We start from the raw sequence: 15,854 nt of genomic DNA, 5'->3' as shown, positions 1-15,854 counted from the left end.
AGCCCACACCCTGGAACCTCTCTTACTTAGCAGTAAAGATACTCTCTCAATGCCAGGAATGAGTTCAGGGATATTTAAACCACCTCCTCTATGGCTTAGAAGCCGCGAAGTCCTTCTTATGGGCACTGCTAAGGACTTCAGATTGTGTTATAAAATTTGATGTGAAACTTAATGATTGCCCATCTCTCATTCATCAAACACAAGAGCAGCAGCACTGTTCACATTCACGTACAAGGACACTCCAGAAGAGACCATCCCTTCCTCTGACAGCCCCTCAGACAGCCATTCACACAGACCATACCATGAAATAAGGCTATAATTAAAAAGTGCAATTTCACATGGGAGCTTCAGACTCAGAACTTCTCAGACAATGAAAAAGCATTCACTGATCTCCTGCCAGTAAAACAAAGGGCGCCCACATCTTGGAGGTGTCTGTTTCTCATTCCTGTTATAGCTGAATGATCCACAAGCAGATAGGAAAGCAAAAATGCTATCTTGAAGGTAGGGGATAAAAGGGAAATGCACATGAAATATCATAAGAAAATGTCACATCAATAATCTGTGCCTTTCAAGTAAATCCTGTCCACACCACGGACAAAGGTTACCTTGTGGGAGAAACTCAAATTTTGTACCATGTAACTCAACAGTTTTAAACAACATCACAACATACCTGTTATAGCATCTCCTTCCTTTGCTATGCAAAAGTTGGCTAATACATCCCAAATGTTCCAGATGTTTTATGATCAAATACACATTAGCCTGTCTAGCTATCACTCAGAAAAAGGCTTGTTAAGCAGCTCTAAGTCATTAATTTTTTTTGCTCAGATATTAAACAGCCTTATCCACCTAGATCATATAATGTCTTCCCAGTCCTGCAGACTGTTAAAATGTATGCCTGCAGACATTTACTGTCACATCTGGAAAAGTGTGTGCTATCATAATGACTTCAATACAAATTTCATCAGAAGACACATGGAAATTAAGCTGGATTCACCCAATCCCTTGCAAGCCATTCCACACTAAGCACATAAGAGCAGATTCCCTCTGTTTCAGGGTCTGCACAAGTAGTGGTGCTCCACTTCCTTTACATGTGAGTCTCCAGGAGTTGGATCAAGCTGCTAGGTTGGAGTTAGGCAATTTTTCCTATTCTAGCAATTCTGTCCCTGACTCTGGCTCTGCATATTTTGAATTCCTGAATGCCCCTGGGACCCCAATGCACAATTCCTTCTCTGGTATTTGCTAGCATGATAAAGTAATATTTTCTTCTCTAGAAAGGAAGAAACACCAAGCCTGACTGTGACTTATTTAACAAGTGGTTGTCCTAGATTGCAAGGTAATATGTGCATTTTATTTGCCATCTGTCAGAGGTGGGGCAGTTATCTTCTGTTAATTGGGCAGTTTTCTTTATCTCTTCCACAAACCAATCCGCCCTTCAGGGAGACATCTGCTGTTAGTGGGCATTGAGTGTCACTGCATGACTGATAAAATTACAGCATCCCATTGTGAGATGCTCCACCCAGGAGGAGGAGCCAAGCATTCCTTCCTGGATATAATCTGAGATTTTGGGATGCCTTTTCCACTGGATTCCCAGAGGAGCAGCTGCATTTCTCACTGGATTCCCAGAGGAAGACCAGACCCATCTACACCACCACTGGACCTTCAGAGGAAGACTACACCCTTCTACAGGCTCACTGCTCCAACAGAACCACATCTGACACTCCAGGAGGGCTACAGCCACCATTTAATCAGACTGCTGCCAACACCCTGACCCACAGGGTGTCAGGTTGGGTTCTGACTCTGTCAGTGTTGTTTTGTGTTACTGCATTGTTGTTTTTTTTAATTCCTATTTTCTTGCCTAATAAAGAACTGTTATTCCTGCTCCTATATCTTTGCCTGAGAACCCCCTTAATTTCAAAATTATAACAATTCAGAGGGAAGGGGTTTACACTTTCCATTTCAGGGGAGGCTCCTGCCTTCCTTAGCAGACACCTGTCTTTCCAAACCAAGTCAGTGATTTAGGTCAAGACACAGTTCCAGTGCTTGTTTTAATGCTAATAAGGATTTGCTCTCTAGTTACCACAAAATCACATTGTAGTCTGGGTAAGAAGGGACCTTAAAGATCACCTTCCAATACCCCTGCCGTGGGCAGGAACACCTTCTACGAGACCAAGTTGCTCCAAACCCTGTCCAACTTGTCCTTGAACACTGCCAGGCACAGAGCAGCCACATCTTCTCTGGGCAATTTGTGTCAGGGCCTCACCACTCTCACAGGGAGGAATTTCTTCTCAATGTCTAGTCTAAACTTGCCCACTAATTCCTCATCTTGCTTTCTAGTTGCCTTTGCTCTGTGGTGTGGTAAAAATGCTGCAATGAATTGCCCATGATCCAATACACTGGTATGGCTTAATGGTGGTTCCAGAACCTCACCAACACCTCTGTGGGCTGCTCTGGCACAGCTGTGGCTGGAAGAGGGGACACCCTGAACAGCCCCTGACATGTGCTTGCCCTGCTCCAGTTGATTGAGCACAGATCAGCTGGAAGGTGGTCATGCATTTTGCAGCGTTATCTTTCAAATGGTCAAGGTTGCAGGGTCATATTTTCCTTATAAATGTCTCAGTCTGTTCCTGAGGTTGAAAGCGTGTGACTTTGGGGACTTTGCCTGTGAAATGGCTGTTTCCACACATATGATATATAGATCAGTGAAGACAACATGAAATTTTGCAAAACATAGAATCATAGAATATCCTAGGTTGGAAGGGATCCATAAGGATCATTGAAGTCCAACTCCTGGCCCTGCACAAGACCACCCCAAAAAATATACCATGTGTCACACCACGAAAAACATAGAAATGTTTCTTCCTTAAAAAGAGTCTCCAATGTCACAAATCTAGTATTGGAAATCTTTCTGAGTAAAGGTCTTTTCTTTTGGTGAAGATAGACAGGTTTTCACTCCTAAGTTTGAATTTAAGCCAGGAAGGACAAAAGTCCTTTTCATGAAAATTTAAAAACTGGGAAAGAAGTACAAAGTTTACAAATTCTTTTCAATGCTCCTCCTTATTTTACCATCATTACTGGAAACCCACTGGACCTGAAACCTTTCTGGCCCGAAAACCATTCAGGCGACATTTTAAAATACAGCTTGAGAAGCAATCAGTGACTTTATTCCCTTCTTTTCCTTGGTTGTTCCACTTAGTTTTCTCCATGGTTTCCAATCCTCCGCCTTCCAGACCACCCTTAAACTTACTACTCACCTTTTTGTGCACACAAAGGACCCAGACTTCCCACTTGTTCCTAGGAGCAGCTCACAGTCGATGACACATGCTTAGCAAGGCTGTGTGAGGAACTCTGCCTTGAGCCAAACGACACTCCTGATTCCCTTTGCACATCCTTTCCTAGGGATAAAGCCAAGCAGTGACAAACTGGTGTCAGTGCCCCCCTCTCCCCCACTCCTTCCACTCTCTTCCACCCATTTTGCAGGCCAGGCAGTCTGCAGGCTGCAAACAAGAAGTCTGTAACTTTTAATGTTCCTTCTCCTGGCAGGGAGGGGGCTTGGCCAGGTCTTAGAGAAGAGGGCCCATGTCTCCCACCCGCTCTAGGAAAGGTTACAACATCTGCTTGCCAGTGAGGAAGAAAACCACGGTACAAAGATCCCATCTGTTTTCTGTTTTGATGTGAAGCCAGAAAAGCCGGTTGGTTTTTCATTTCCCCAGATGCTCGAGGAGCTCAGCTCCTCACTCTCCTATCCATGCAGCAGGAATGGAGGGGGCCAGAAACTGACAAGGTTTCATGGTGCCACGAAGGTCTTGGGGACTGATTCACCAAACTCCTGCTGAGTTCTCAAGACAGATTGGCCTCCACTTCCCCTGCAGACTTCTTGTGAAACCTGAACTTCTCCATGCACTCAGGGGTGGGGCTGAGACCTCCACCTGAGGCCCAGACCTCTGTGGCCAAGTAATTCTCATGCAATGAAACTCTCAGAATTTTCTTCTTGAAACCACAGCTCCCAAAGTTAGCTGAGCTCCTGAGGCAAGGAAACGAACCACTTCTGAAGCATTTTGGGATCAGTCCCTGGTCCTCATTGGGAGGACCAGGGACTGATCAGTCCAGGGAGAATCAGTCCCTGGTTCTCCTCTCTCTGAACATCATATAAAGGGATTTCATAAAGGAGGAGCAAGCACAATAGAGGTACAGATGTTCCCTGATGAGGGATAAAAAGAGAGACCTGCAGCCTGTGTGTTGCATGACTTCAGGCCACAGATATAACAGGATATCCCTTTTCTGCCTCTGTTATGCATCCTTGAGGATTATAAGGGTGATAGCTTCGTGAAAATGAGAGGATGTCTGGGAAGGACACCCAGGAGGGATGAAGAGGGATCTGTTTCAGTACAAGAACCTTCTCTTGTAGAAGGAGGACTGAGGGACGACATATAAAGCTGTTGGGAGACAGGTTCAGGACACACAAAGTAGTCAGGTCTTTAGCCAACATCTGCTGGGATACAGGAAGGTGACAGGAGCCCACGGGGAGAATGTACAATTTCAGGAAAGGGAAATCAAAGGGTTACAAAATGCTTTTAGCTTCCAAGGCTACATCTGTATTAAAGAGTCAGGAGAGCCAGCTAGAGTCAGCCAGAGCCAGAACAATGTCTCCAGCTCTGCTCCATCACTACACAAGAGTGCTTAAACCTTAGCTTACTCCCTATTGTGGCTGAGCACCACTGAGTCCCAGACAACATCCAGGCATGCTGGATTCTAGCAAAGGGCAAGGACCATTGACAAAACTCAGTGGGGGTGAAGTAATCTCTTTAGGTGATGAAACCCATCTGGTTGCAAGTCCTGCTGTGCCACTTGCCATGGGCAGCCAGTGAACAGGATCCAGCCTGGTTTATTTACCAGTCAAAGGCAGCCAAAGCTGCAGGTATCTCGGGGCTGTGCACAGGCACTGGAGTTTAAAAAAGAAGTGTGATTTCCAACACGTGTCACTCTCTTTGGCAGTGCCTGTTGGCTGGACTGAGGCATTCCCCTGTGAAACACTCCAGGCTGCTGCGATGCTGAGATGTCTCATTCAGGCATCAGTGGTCCTCATTTAACCATGCCCATCTGTCCTTGCTCCATCTGCTTGCAGGGCTGTGTCTCCAGCAGACCTTTCCCTCTTTCTCTGATCCAGGGAAGCTTAAAAACAAGTCCAATAGAAGCTGGGATGGCTACCCAAAGGAACATGGCACCTGTGACAGGAACACAGTGTCCCATTAGCACCTCACGCCTTCCATGACCGACAGACCTGTTTTGGTAAAAACAGTTTGTCTGGTGGGGTTTCTGCAAGTGAGAATAATGTGGTCCATCTGGTAGCTCCAGAGCTGGGATTTAAGCCCAGCAGCTTGGTCAAAGTCCAAAGAGAATGTTCAGATGTAGCTGGGACACCATATTTAAAGGATATTGTGGTTTTCCACTCTCAAGCACGCTCTTCTGAACTCCTGGTTGTAACCAAGCACAAAGGATAGCAGGAAAATTAATTGGTGTTTCAGAGAAATTATTTTCTTTGACTTTCTATGCCCATACATTTAGCCTGTTTCAAAGGTGACTTAGCCAGAATTTTCTGAGTTTTTCAGGTCCAAGAGTTTGGGATTATTATCACTAAATTAATTCAAATAATGAAGGTAATTCACCTAGCTCCACAAGGAATACAAGTACTTTGTTTTTTTCTTCTAAGTATCCCAAATATAATTGATAATTTAGAAGACTAATGCTGAACTTCTCTGGCAGTGTGCTACCTTAATCAGAGAAGATCTGGGCTATTTTACACAAGGATGAAACATGTACCTGATGCCCGCTCCTAAAGGGAATCCAGGATGAGGGAGCTCAATGACAGAACTAGCATTTCTAGGCAGATAGGATATTGTCCACCTTGGATGTTCTTGAAATCTCAGCTCACTGCCAAAGTTTGCTGAAACTGGACATGGAGAAAAGGCAGCATCTGAAGGGATGGAGGCTGGACAAACATTACACATTGATGAAGATGGAAGAAGAATGTTAAAAAATACTCATATCCTTAGGAAATTAGGGTCCAAAGTGCAGTTCTGCTGACCTACCAGAACTTGCCACTTCTCCTACAGCTCCTGGCTCTGAGAGGCAAACTCTGGCCAAGTTTGCTGGGAGATTTAGGATATTGCCACTCCAAGAGTTCATGCCTTTCCTAATCTTCTGCCAGGCCTAAGCTAACCGTATGAGAGGAGCAGAAAATTCTCATGGGTTCTCAGATGCTCCTAATCAGAGGAACATATACTGATTCTCACTCCTTGGATTCATTTGTCCCATGGACTGATCCATCAGTGTGGTGAGAAAATTAAATACCCCAAATGCTGCATCCTATTTTCCTTCATACTATACTGTCCTTCCCATCCTTTCCTTTTCTGGCTGGACACCTATTTCCACCTTCTCACCACCTGAGTAGCCAGCCTGTGGGCTGCACCATCCATCACAGTTCCAGATGCCTCTGGAGGCCCCTTAGATCCCTGTAAAGCACTGTGGGCTCCAGTGGGCCTTGTATGGGATATTCAGCACCTCAGTTTGGCCATGATGTAGGAGGGGACCCAGGCCATTTTCACCCAGCTCCTCTCTGCTTTGCAAAGACAGGACCATCTTTTCACTTCTTTAATCATGCAAACAATGTGGGAACACAAATAATAGGGGAAAAAAAAAAAAGAACAATCAGGGCATAAAATGCAACTGTATTTTAACAAAATGTTCTTCTGGCTAATATAATACACAGTCCAATGCACTTTACAAGACAGGCCCTCAAAAATCTGCTACCAGAATTCCTGTGTTCAGCTGGTACAAATCATTGCTTCTGATTTACACTAGAGGCAGGTCACAACTGCCTAATTAAATTGCTTCTCTTTTAGTAGAAAGCAAGACTTTATAGAAGAGTAACTGTGAATTACTTTATATAGCTGAAAGGCAGGTCACAACTGCCTAAATAAATGGCTTCTCTTTGAGCAGAAAGCAAGACTTTATAGAAGTGTAACTGTAAATTACTTTATATAGCCATTTGATGGAAAGAGAGAGAATAGAAGGAAAAAAAAAGCCAGGAAAAGCAAGCGTGAGCAGAAGAAAGAAAAGGAAAGAAATTAAGGAAAGACAAAAAGAAAAAGTGAGAGAAACTAATTTATACATTTTGAGAGTTCAGTTCCTTTCATAGTGAAAGAATGGGAAAGTTTGGGAAGCCCAGACTGAATAACTCACAATGATAACAGGGTGATACCAAGAGCATTAAAACTGATTTATTGGGCTGGGTTTATCTGATTACAGGGGAAGTGAGTACTGCTGAATGCAGCTCTGACTGCGCCTGTGTCTGACAAGACACACAGCTCAGATGCAAAATTACATTAAGCAGATGTAGCCCATTAAGAAGCTGAGTTTGAAAATGTACTTTATCCTGTCAAGGCAAATCCTAGTTGAAAACTTGGGCCTTAAAAAAAACCCCTGAAAACTGCAAGATGTTCTATTTTGGGCTTTTTTGCTTTAATCTTTTTTGTGTCAGTCATAGTTACAGGGTGATGATAAACATAAGCCCACCTCCACTGTATTTCTAACATAGCTCCATTACCTACCCTCAGCTAGAGCAGAGAAAAGCCCCCAACATAAAACCCAGCAGAACCAGTCCTGGGTTCAGTCATCCCCAGAACTGGGTGAGGTTGGCGAGATCTCAGAGGCAAACCAGCTAAAACACAAATCATGTGTTCCTACTCCAGCCTGGGCTAGAATGGCAGAGGAAGCAGAGCCAGTTCATCCCTTCACCCCATCCATCACGGAGACAGTGCTGGGTTAGCTCATGTGTGGGGTCTCCAAGATGAGAGACTCTCACTCTAGGTGCCTCTCTGCATGAGAGCTGCTGAAAATATGTGGGATATGGTGCAGAAGGAGAAAATGGATGGCATTCAAGATCTGTGGAGCAACATTTGGTTGTGCTAAAAGGGGGTGTGAGTATTATTTAATAAAAATGTTGGTGAATTCCCATATCAAATTTCTTTATATCTAGCCTATTTGTACATCTGTATTAGTTATAAAACTTGGGGAAAAAAAACTTGTTCTGGATTAAACCAAGCCAAACACTTGTTCTGGATTAAACCAAGCCAAAATATATCTCATAAGACTCAATTCTCACTACTGAATTTAGGTGTCTAGAAGGCACTCGGAGTATATCAACCCCTGACAGCTCCAAAGATTTTTTTACCTTTAGAGTATATAATGATTCTTCATGATTCCTTTATTCTCATGTATTTCATCCAGTATGTACACCACCAACAGAAACGCTCAGAAACATCAGCAAGATATCAAAAGGAAAGAAGGTCAATCTCATTACACTGGCTAAGATCATTTTGAGGAGAAAAAGCATGATGTGGAAAGAATGGTCAGTGTCTTTCTGTGCAGGAAGATCTCTCAGTTTATCTAAATCTCCTGGAGGTAAGCTTGGGCACTTAGGCTATTAACCAGATGATACAGAGTAATGGAAAATATTTTGCAAGGAGAAATCCTCTGCCAGCAATTCAGTGTTCATGTAAAACACAGTCACTGTAAGGCATTCATTTTGTTCTTTGAAGTTTCTTTGTTTATGCTTTATTATCTGAAATATCCTCCTTAATGGCTGGGGGGAAAAAAGTTCGTTTGTAGCAGTGCAATTATCAATATGAGTCAAGTTCAGGGGCCTTGAGTCTGACATTTGATTGCAACTGTGAAGTGGGCAGTGCGCTTGAATGGTTTGATTTTCTTTACAATCTCCATTAAAAGTAATTTTTTTTGTTTCCTTGGAATTCTGTGCCAATCCCAAGATGAAAATGTTCCCTCCAATGGAGAGAAAAGGAAAAAAGTAAGTCTAACCAGCTAAATTCACATTTTTACAATGTTTGATGTCATTCCTTGAGCTTCATGGTTTAATTTGGAAGTGTCGTTAAGCAATTTATGTAACATAACAGATACCAGCTGTAATAATTTTGGGCATGGGAGTTACATAGGCTCATTCTTTGATGCTAATAGTCCAGCTACACTTAATAACTAATTAGCTTGGTTTATAACAAAACCAAACATCAAAACAAAAGGACCACTATGACAAGCATCAGGCTAAGGATAAGCCCCACCTGACTTCCAACATCTGCTCAATGGATATCTGCATGAAAAGGGTCACACCAACCCCCAATAGACATAATTCATCTTATCCCAATCCTCTCTTTGGAGGCATTCCAGATTTCTACGCTCTGAAAATATCTTCATTGCAGAGAGCTGAGAACAGATTGTTCCAAAACCTGCCCAATGAATTCCTGCTGGGGCAGTTCATTTGACAACTTGAGACTTTATACTGAGGTCTTGTTTAACTCAGGAACCCCTCTTGGTGATTTGGGGTTGTAAGATCTGGAGGTCACACCCAGACTAGGGGTGCCAGTGGCTCTTATGAGGCAGAATGAGCCTGATGGCTTTGCACAGCTCATTTTTGAGTGTCATCCAGTTTGTTGGTTCATGGTAGACCTGGAAGAGCCTTTGGGACCAGCGCTGTGAAGGGAGGAAACAGTCCTCAAGTCCTGGCATCACCAGATGCAGGGGGGTAATTGAATTGCTTAAGTGTCAGTACTACTTGAGATGCCATGGGTGTCCCTTGGATGTTCCTCTTCCAGCCCTGGTGGGCAGAGAATTCTCATGAGGACAAGGTCACTCTGAAGTGCCTCAAATGGCACCAGATGCTTCACTGCAAACTGCTGAGAGGAGTCTTCCATCTTTCCAGTGGAGGAAAAGTTGTGTGTGGCAGTCAGGGCGAGCTGGGGAGCTATTGCTTTCTTAAATCAGGCCATTCTTTGCAGGTGTCATCTCAACAATTTTATGTCATGCCCAAGAGCTGCTTCTCAAGTGTGGAGTTGTTTGCTGTCATCTCCACATCCCCCAAAAGCAAAGGTACTTCCAGCTCACACCCCCCACAGCTCACACACTGCTGGCAGCAAGGAAGAAAGCAAGCACCTGCAGGGGTGAGCCCTCAGGTGGGGTTTTAATCTGTCTGAGCCATACGAGGAGAGCAGCCCTGGGCAGAGCAGAAGTTTAGAAGAGAAAACAGCTCTCCTGCCCAAGCCTGACCCTGGTCAACACGTGCAGCACCTTGTAAAATTAACTGCATCTGGAGTGGAAAGTAGCTGCAGTTGGTGTGTGTTTTCAGGGTCTGCAGGCAGCAGAGAAAGTTTGGGATCCCCCAGTGCACGATGGACCTCACTGACCTGGGGGTATTTGATGACACTGGCACAGGTTGCCCAGAGAAGCTGTGGCTGCCCCATCTCTGGAAGTGTTCAAGGCCAGGTTGGATGGGCTTGGAGCAAATTGTTCTAGTGCAAAGTGTTCCTGCCCATGGGCAGGAATGGCTTTGGAATGAGATGAGCTTGAAGGTCCCTTACAACCCAAATCTCTCTATGATTTGAAATATGTTTACCAGTTGGTTTCCTCTGATGATGACACTGTTGCTCTTTTTAATGGCTTTCATAATTGCACAGATTATAGCATTTTATCCAAAATTTCAAACTATTTTAGGATAATTTTAAACTTGAAATTTAGGATGAGAAACAATGGAGAAGGAAAGATGCCTCTTAGAATAACGGATCTTAAATCCCCCTTTCCACTGAAATGCAGCATGAATTTTGAAAAAGCAGCCAGTCCTCAAGGATGTTAAAATTATGCTGTCACACATCCTAGAGCCTCAGACAAACACAGGATTGTGAGCACCCAACTTTACCTGGATTAATTTTTATAGTTCCATCTTCACTCCAGTTCATCATTCATCACCACTGAGCAACACTCCAGACCTCATCCCCAACTGAGCAAATTAGAAAATCTGAAAGAAACATGGGTCTCCGTTTTTAAAAGCCCATTTGTCAGCAGTTACCACTTACAGAGATCTATTGATAACTGGCATTTATGAGATTGGATTATCCAAGTTGTTCAGTGCTTTGGCACTAACACAGGAAATCTCTTATCCACACCTTTAACCTCAAGCAGATGAGCAATGGCCTTTTTGAGTTGTTGCTGTGTCATGTGAGTGGGCAGACTTCACAGAGTAACTCAACCAAGGACAATTCTTAGCTCTGAATCTCATCCTCACATTGACAGCAGCACAAGGGTTCTGACGCTATGTATGGATCTGGTGGCTTTCTCCTAAGCTCTGTAGTCCTGGCAGCATGTCCCTTTATATCCCAGTTAGTTATCACATATAACTGTGCAGTTATGTGATACCCTCTTCTGCCTTAAGAGAAATTTCAAGACAATGTGGTTCGGGTAAATACCTTGAAAAACTCCACTTAAAAGAGAAAGCTTTCCACACTGCCCAGAAAGTATCTTTAAAATTGAAAACTAATTTAATTTGCAATACAGACAAAATACTATCCACTTATTCTTAACAAAAGAGGAAATAACAACAGTCCACAATGTATTCTATTGTTACTATTTTTATTATTATTGTTGCTCTCACAATTAGAAAACACAGTTAATGCTGCTTCCATGAAGAGAGGGTAATTTGTTCTTTAGATGAATAAACCAAAGCTCTGCTGAGATATTTAATCAAACTCTGACTGATGAAACTGGTCCTGAGAGTAAAACAAAACAAAATATGTTGTACATGTTAAAGTCATTAATCCCAGGTGGATTTTAAGTTTCCTGTTCTTTCTCCCCCTCTCCCAATCTGCTCCATCTCCTTTGCAGGGGAGAAAGTCATGCCTGTTATAGCTCCAATCTGCTCTTGGGAACAAAACAATGGTGTTTCACAACCCCCTGTCTGATGCAGGGAAAGGCAAATCCTTTGTCACAGGGTGCAGGTCTAACCACAATCCATCCCAGGCCTGAATTTTCCTCTTGTTCCCCATATTCCCAAGTACCTCCAGAGCCTCCTCCCAGCACTTTCCCCAAACAGGTAGCCCAGAGCTGGGCAGCACAAGTCTGTCTCACTTGGAGGATGATAATGGCTGTCTACAGGGATCTGTTTTCTAGCAGGAAGAGGGATGGTCCTTCAGGGACTCTTTTATCACTTTCCTGACAGAGACACTTCTAATTGCATTCAGATCATTTTCTTCTTCCCTCACTCCCCTTCCCCTCACTAAAGGCTTTTCCAGCTGCATGTGAAATATTGTGGGCTGCCTGCTTTAGTATAATTAAGATACTTTCTAATTTTGTAGAATAAAATACACCATCAGATGGGAGTCTTTTATAATGAATGGCATTTGCCTACCTTATGGAGAAACCTAAATGATATAAAACTGGAAGGGGTAAGGATGGGGGGGATTGATCAAAAAAATACAAAGTCAGACAGATGTATACAGGGTCTAAAACCTCAGATCTGAACATAGCATTAAGTCCACACTGTTTTATTAAATCATAGATTGTTCTTTTTTCAAATTAATAAATTCTACAAGGCCACCAGCATAATACTCTTCAGGATAGCTTGGCTGTTTCCATCAGGGGTAATACTGTAAAGCTGTGAAATAATAGTGTTTGTGGGAATAAATTAGATGTATTTTGCCAGCTAGTGTAAACCAACAGTACTGTGTAATATGACATAGATCTGGGCCAAATTATATCAGCTGCTGGGATGTGGTAAGACGTGTTATAAGAAGGGAACTACAGCATCACCTGACAAAGACATCCACAGTAATTAAAGCTGTTTTCTGCAGTAGCTGAAGGATCTCAGAGTTTCAGAGCAAAGCCTTGAAAACTGCTTGCTGAAGGCCTGAGAAAGGGAAGGAGGGATGTATTTTCCTTGCAAAGCTGGTTTGTGACAAATGTTCTCCCAAATATCTTTCACACAGCACATGCACAAAAAATTATAGAATCATGGAATGATTTGGGTTGGAATGGACCTTGAAGATCATCCAATTTGAACCCCCTGCCATGGGCAGGGACACCTTCCTCTAGACTGCAAAAATAACTGTTTTGGATCCCTGTTTTATTGATAATTGAAATTGAGAGATGGGACACTTTTCTGGCCTCTCTGCACTTTGCTGCTGGTGCAAGGAGGGAAGCATCAGAGACAGGTTGCAAGGAGAAAGATGTACGAGGAGTGGTTCCACCAGTATGGCCCTGTATTACAGGTACTCTCCTTATTCCTAGTTCTTATGAAAAGGTACTCTCCTTATTCCTAGTTCTTATGAAAAGGTACTCTCCTTTTTCCTAGTTCTTATGAAAAGGAGAGGAAAGCAGAAAGTACTGTCTACTGTTCATAGAAAGACATTTTCTGAAAAAAAATCTGGAAATGCCAGAGCATCCAGAGGGATATCATAGAATCACAGAAAGGTTTGGGGTGGGAGGGACCTTAGAGGCTCATAAGACCTTAGAGGTGGTGGACCTTAGAAGTTCCACCCCCTGCCACGGGCAGGGACACTTTCCTCTAGACCAGGTTGCTCCAAGCCCTGTCCAACCCTTGGACACTTCCAGGGATGGGACAGCCACAGCTTCTCTGGGCAACCTGTGCCAGGACCTCACCACCCTCACAGGGAGAAATTTCTTCCTAACATCTAATCTAAACCTACCTTATTTCAGCTTAAAGCCATCAAACTGCTGAGATGGCCCTAGTTTGCTGGACAAAGCTGGCCTGTGTAACAAGGGAGGCTGCAGTCTATCAGACCTTGGCCTGAGCATGATTTTTACCTTAGGAACGTACATCACCCTGGGCACACTTCCAATACAGTGCACAGCTCCTCCAGAGGAGAAAAGGGCCCTGCAATTTAGAAGTTATGGCAAAAGCAGTGTAACACTGTTAATTCATAGACTAACAGCCTAAGACATGGGCTGGGGCCACACAGACTCTTTTGTCAAAGAAGGGAAGCTGGGATGAAGCCCATGATGGATTATCTCGAGAAGCCAGCAGAGATTTTGAACGTGGTTGCCCCAAACTGCAAAACTCCAAACAATTCAGCCATTTGAGGACATCATCTTCAGTAATGGACATCTGTGGCATGAGGTGATGAAGTGTGAGTTACCACCATGGCTAAAGTTCTGCTGTGAGTTCATTTCCCACCTGATAGACCTGCAGATGCCTAACTGGTTTACTCGCTTCTTTTAATTACAGCTGATGATTTCTTCTGACATGAGAAAGACAGTCAAGGATCACAGATCTGACATGGGAGGAGTGAAATGCAGCTGAAAACAGTCTATGTATAGACCATTTCTTCCTTTTTACTAGTTTTTCACCCAGCAGAAAGACTCATGACATCAGCAAGGTTGTTACAGATTGGCATTGAAATCCTCAAATTTTTCTTCAGTCAGAACATCTGTGCCTTGTTGGCATCATCAGAAACTGGAAATAAACATAAAATTCCTCAAAAGAATGAGAGTAGATGGTTTCTTTACATATCAAATGAAGCCAAATTCTGGCACTGGAGAGCAGTGGGATTTGTGCCACCAGCCTGTCTGCATGTCAGCCTAAAGACACCCACCACTCATCACTGCACTGCAGAGATGTTTTAGCCCATCAGCTTTTATGAGGTGATAATAACACAAACCACAGTCAAGCTATGAAAGGTCTTTTTTTGCCTGCTCATAACTGGGGGATGGAAGGAGGCAACAAGACCAAACCCATTACAGCAAAGCAAAATAGCTGAAGAGAACAAAATACCTCTAATTTTGCTCTTATAGCACATGATGCTTTTCTCTTCCATTTCCCCAGGGCTGCTCAGAGACATGCCAGAGGCAGTTGCTCCCTAGGGATTGACTAAGTGGGGAAAAAAAGAGGATTTGGAGAAAGATTGTGGTGTTACTGACATATTTCCCCCTAGGAAAGTGACAGAGTCCCTCTACATTTGTGTAGGAGTGATTTTTTGGCTGCTTACAGCATTTTACATGGGGTTGGGGTGCTCAAGAATGATCTGAAAAACATCAGAAGCTCTGCTGCCTTCTGTTCCTGGAGCAGCATCCTTCTCCAACATCACTTTTCATAATCAGTACACAGGGCTGGATGACCACTAAAAAAGCAAAACAAAAAATCTCTCACAAACCCCCAAGCAAACAAACAAAACAAAAAATCTCTCACAAAACCCCAAACAAACAAAACTGCAAACAAGAACAAACAAAAAAGCAAATAAGGGAGCCTAGGCTATGTTAAAAACTGCCCTGCACAGCAACTCCTCTCCATGTGCAGGAGCCAGAAGCCAACCACCCATGACATGAGAGGTAAGAGTCATGTTTGCTATTAAGCTCCTCAGGGGCACTAGGAAATTTTACCAATGATAAAAAAAAACAAAACAGCAATGGTGACTCTTCCTTTCTCCAAGTGTTCTGCTTCACTGTCTTGACTGTATCTTGGCTAATTCTGGTCAACATTAAGAGGCTGGGGAGGCAGGGAATAAAGAAACTTATCTATCCCAGTGCCAGTGAGTGCCTCAAAGCATGTTCTTTTCCCATCCTTTCCAAGTAGAAATGTGAAACCATAATCTAACATTTTGCTGTTGCACCAGTAACTTCAGCATTTATTTCATACTATTGTTAATGCTAATGCTTGCTTATAATAGAAGGATATATTTATGTAGGAAGTAAAGTAGATGAAAGCACGAGATATAAATATTTCTGTATATCTGCATACAAAAGAAAATATGTACAGCCACAGATAGTGGTTCTCTGCTGTGTCAGGGCAGAGCCACGTGAAGGACTGACACATTCCCATTCCTTCCTGCTGTGAATTGCTGCTGACTTCCATGGATGTGCTCCCTATAACCAGGACCGCTCCACTCTCTGCAGTTTCCTGAGGTTGGACCAATGGTTTTGTGGGGGAAGAAGCCAGTTGCATATTTTCCCAAGGATTTGATGGATCAGTATGGAAGAATGTCAGTGACTAAGGGTATCACACC

This window comes from Fringilla coelebs (genome assembly GCF_963513975.1).
Source record: "Fringilla coelebs genome assembly, chromosome: 2".
Lineage (NCBI taxonomy): Eukaryota > Metazoa > Chordata > Aves > Passeriformes > Fringillidae > Fringilla > Fringilla coelebs.
The sequence above is the reverse complement of the archived record's forward strand: the minus strand, read 5'-3'. Positions refer to the sequence as shown.